This window comes from Peromyscus californicus, unplaced genomic scaffold, assembly GCF_007827085.1.
Source record: "Peromyscus californicus insignis strain IS unplaced genomic scaffold, ASM782708v3 Scaffold_1__1_contigs__length_55948999, whole genome shotgun sequence".
Lineage (NCBI taxonomy): Eukaryota > Metazoa > Chordata > Mammalia > Rodentia > Cricetidae > Peromyscus > Peromyscus californicus.
This window is the reverse complement of record NW_026294492.1, coordinates 54,523,539-54,528,531: the sequence shown is the minus strand read 5'-3', so window position 1 is coordinate 54,528,531 and position 4,993 is coordinate 54,523,539.

The following is a 4,993-nucleotide window of genomic DNA, read 5'->3' as shown; positions in this document are numbered from 1 at the left end:
CAGCCCCGGGGACCGGGGAACCCACCCCCCCACCCAGCCAAAGGAAGCCCCACCCCACCCCCAGGGGACAGGGACCCACCCCAGCCCCCTCAGTTTAGGACACCAAGGGGACCTCGAGGGAAGAGTGGGTCGAGAATCAAGCACACCTTACAAACGAAACCCGGGTATTTAAAAAAAAATTTAATAGCGAACCCTTCCTTCCCAGACCCCAGGCCCCCTTAAAAGCGGGGAGGCATCAGCTGCCAGCCTTCCCCACTCTTCCTCCTCCAGGCAGGTCTCTGCCCCCTTGTCCCCTCCCCAAGAACTGAGATCCGTCCCAAGTGGCCAAAACCGACAACAAGCCGGATCCTTACAGCCCCCTCTCCCCAGACCTGTGCCCCAAACCAAGCCCTCTCCCGGCAGGACAGCCCCTCGCGGCCGAGACCCCAGCCGCCACCCCCCACCCCAGCGGCCTGGATATCCTGTGCCAACAATCCCCTGCCTTAACGCCGGGGAGGAGCCTGCGGGGAGCCCCTGTCTCCAGGGAGACGGAGGCAGACGGAGGTGAGGGCCTCGCCGCACACCCCTGGTTGAGTTCACTATAAGCACCTTGCTACGTGAGGGAACAAGGTCACCAGAGAGCAAAAAACGAAACCCCGGAACTGCGGGCGGGGCGGCACCAGAGTCCCCCAGATCGGGGGCCCGTGGAGGCGCCGCCAACGTCCCTCAGATGCAAAGCTCTGGAAATCTCTGGAATTCGTCACCCGTCCTTCAGTTGCTTGGGGGTGCGTACCGGAACCCCACCTCCAGAGGACATTCAGGCATTGGTGACACCTGGCTTTGGTGACACCTCCCTCAGAAGAGAAGATGAAGTGGAAAACTGCTTGCTCCATTGTTTTGCCAAAAAACCGTACAATGGGAAGAGTCAGAAGCAAGGGGGCGCCCCCAGCCGGCTGCTCAGCTCTCCCCATGGGTGACATTTCAAGACTGGCCTGGCTGCCAGATCCCGGGAGGCTGCCTCTCCCCCTCCCCCTCTGGGGTTCAAGATCCTGGGAACCCTCTCTTCTGAACCCTACCCCATGGCTGCCTCCCAGGGAGGGCACCCCCATCCCATCCCCAGTTTCCCTAGAGAATGCAAGAGAACTTTCTAGTGAGAAAAAGAAAAATGACCCCCCACCTGTAAAGGCTACCTCATTGAGCCCACGCTGTGATTCAAATGATCACGTCTGATACCAAAGATCCCCCATCCCCAAGGGTTTGTGCTGGACGCCAGGGTGTCCCCACCCTCACCCCATGGCTGTCCCCCACCCGAGAGAGAGAGAGAGAGAGAGAGAGAGAGAGAGAGAGAGAGAGAGAGACAGGAGGACAGCGAGGTCGGTGAGTGCCTTCTTACAGAACCAAAGATGTGTGTAGAGTGTCCTCTGTCCTTAATGACTTGCCGCTCTCCCATGGAAGCAACTTGGATGGATGCTTCTAGAACCTTCCTTCGGGTGTGAGGCAGAATGCTCAGAGTGAAAAGAGTCCCCCATTCCCACTCAGCAAGAAACAGGTCTCTGCCCCCACTACACACAGACATACACACACTCACACTAGCGCACACACACACACACACACACACACACACACACACACACACACATGCACGCACGCGCGGCTGAAGAGACGGCTCAGTGGTTAAAAGCACCAGCTGCTCTTGCAGAGGACCCAGTCTGGGTTCTCAGCACCCAGTTTCAAAGGACTTGGTGCTCTCTTCCGGCCTTCAAAGGCATCTGCAGCCACCTGCACATACCCATACACGATTAAAAATAAATTTTTTTGTTGTTGCTTTTTGGTTTTTAAGAGACAGGGTTTCTCTGTGTAGCCCTGCCTGTCCTGGATCTCGCTCTGTAGACCAGGCTGGCCTCGAACTCACAGAGATCCTCCTGGCTCTGCCTACAGAGTACTGGGATTAAAGGCGTGCGCCACCACCGCCGCCATCTGGCTAAAGTAAATCATTAAAACACACACATGCTAGCTCCCATGTGAGGACTCAGGCTCTGTCTTCCCACCTCCATGTAGGTACTAAGCCCCTTTCCCTCACACTCCCACATTCCTGATTTATGGCTCCAAAGCTGTCTTGCCCAGTAGACACAGATGACCCATCCTATGACCCAGCAGGCCCAAGACTCACAAAACGAGCAGAGAAAAAAAATGAAGTATGACATGGTGGCTCCCATCTTTGATCCCAGCACTCAGGAGGCAGAGGCAGGAGGATCTCTGAGTTCACACAGCAAGGCCCTGCCTCAAAAGATCTATGACTCAATGTCAAGTTAGAAAATCCCTGAGGGCTAGGATCACAGGCATGCACCGTCCTTCAGATGAGTTGTGTTTGTCTTTTTCTTTTCTGTTTTCCTTTCTTTTTCTTTTGTTTCTGGTGGTGATAGGGATGGAACCTAGGATCTAGTGCATTCTAGGCAAGTATTCTCCATTGACCACACCCCAGTCCCTCACTGGGGGATTCTAGTTGGGGGCGAACTTTTTCAAATACTATCATGTACACACACACGTACACACACACACACACACACACACGTACACACATACACACGGGCCCTCTCTGGGCCCAGACGCATCTCCATTATCCTCATCTGCCCCATACACCTTGTGGTCCTTACCTACCAAAGATCTTTCCTACACAGGGAACCCACAGTCCAGCACAATTCCTTCAAGCCTTTGACAATTCTCTCTGAAATACCTCAAAATATTTAATGTATAGTTTATGTGCTAAAAACAAAACAAAACAAAAAAAACCTTAGCTAGTTTTGGGATTATGTGACTCGAAGCTTTATACCTTTAAATTATAATTTTGCAAATAATGGCATGTTTATCTCTGACCGGTTCCGTGGGAGACGCATCGAATGTCAGAGCAGCGAAGCCGGTGGTCCCTGGGAGGGTGGGGGGCCGGTGTCCTTCTCAGATCTCCTGTGTACAGGAGTCTCTTAGGAACGAGAGAAAGGCGTGCTCGACGGCTGGACCTTTCCCTGGCTGCTTCTGTTTGCTTGTTTTATGGAGTCGTGTCTTCTGAGAGTATTTATGATTCTATGTGTTCCGTGTTCAAATGTAATTTAAGAAAAAAAACAAGAAAAATGAAAACCAAAGAGGTGATGGAATTCTGTATATTCTGAAGCTGTGACAGGAGGGCGGGGCTGGGTATCACATTCATCCTTGTCCTCCAGGACCGGTTGGTCCTGTCCTGTGGCCCTCTTTCTGTCCGCATTCTAACTCCTTCCTAAGGAACTGTGTCCAAGAAGGTGGCAAGGTCCTGAGTCAGGGAGAGGGGCCCTGGAGCAAGCCAGACCTGAGCACTGTTCACTTCCTTCTTCTCACCCCCACCTCCTGTGTGTCCAGCTTGTCAGAGGGCCACTGACCCCCGCCCCCTCCGCTGCATCTGGGGTACAGGTGGGTGGCTGTGGACTTCTTCCCCTCTCCCACCCAGGTAGGTTTCACTTTAGCACAAATTTTCCAAGCCTCTTCAGAACAGACAACAAAGAAATTCATGAGTGTAGACAGGAAGCAGGATCAGTGCACCCCACTTCCCCAGATGCCGAAGCCTAGTCACCTCTCCTGGGACATCCTCGGCTTCCCCAGGCATGGGGTAGTCCAGCCACTTGGGGACACTGGCAAACAGGGCTCTGTACGCCCCCCTAAGTGGAGAAAGAAGTGGGTACAGGCCATCTTGTGATTCCTGTGCTTTCTGCCCCCTCCCATCCTGGAGGTTTCAAGGAAACGAGCCAAGGGCTAGCTTCAAACAGCAGGCCCCACGTCACAGGACTGGGGTCAAAGGACCGCTCCCGGGGTGCGGGGAAGCGTGATTCTAGACGTTTGGTCTTATTGTCCCAAAATGGTTCAACCAAAGTTCAGCCACCAGGTACAGGGTTTATCCTGGTGGCCGTCAGATCCCCTGAGGGTGGGTGTTGGCAGGTTATCTGAGCCCGGAGCAGTGTGAGGGAGGCCTTCCAAGTATTTTCAGAGAAAAACAGGAAATCAGGCTGCTCTTGGAATCAGTCAAAGGCTCCAGCTGCTAGTGGAAGACTGAGAGCAGCCTTAAGCAGGCCAGCCCCCAGCTGACAGGCAAGAGAAGCTGTCACCATTAGAAACTGTCCCGTGCTGGGTCTTTCCTGGTCATCCGGCCACACATGTGCGTTGGCCAACTGTGGACTGGCACAGATCGGGGAAGAGCAGGGTGGCCCTCTGGGTGGAGGGGGAGACTTGTCCCATCTGCTGCAGAGCGCACCCCACTCGACCGTCCCCAGGTGTACTGGTACTTGCTCCGCCCATGACCTTGGGCTGTAGGGCCCAAAGGAGGACCTCTTAAAAGGCAAGGGACAAGGGTCACATGCCCCTCCTCCCGGCTCCTGCCTGTGAGGTGGATTTGCTCCCCCTCAGGTCAGAGGATCTACTCCCTTCTGTATTCGTGAATTCCCTCAATTTATATCTTTTTGTTTTGTTTTGTTTTTTGGTTTTTCGAGACAGGGTTTTTCTGTGTAGCTTTGCGCCTTTCCTGGATCTCGCTCTGTAGACCAGGCTGGCCTCGAACTCACAGAGATCCGCCTGGCTCTGCCTCCCGAGTGCTGGGATTAAAGGCGTGCGCCACCACCGCCCGGCAATTTATATCTTAATAAATCCCTATGCCCATTTAATAGACTCACGTGGAGTGACCTTAACGCCCAGGTCAGGGCCGGTCAGCCAGGCCGACCTTGAGATTCGGACCACATCGGGGCCTGCTTCTGAGATCTCTACTTACTGCTTCAACTAAGGGAGGTTGCCCGCAGGAGCAAGGGCGGAGGGTGCTGGGGTACAGTTTAAACCAAGGTAGGTGTGGGGTGGGGCCCGAGGTCTGGCGGAACCTGATCTCTTCCTTTTCTTTCTCAAAAACAACGAAGCTTTATGTGCTTAGAAGGAGGATAAAAGCCAACACAAATATTTTCCTGAAATTAAACTACTTGACCAGCAGGGGTCAGTGTTTTGATGATTT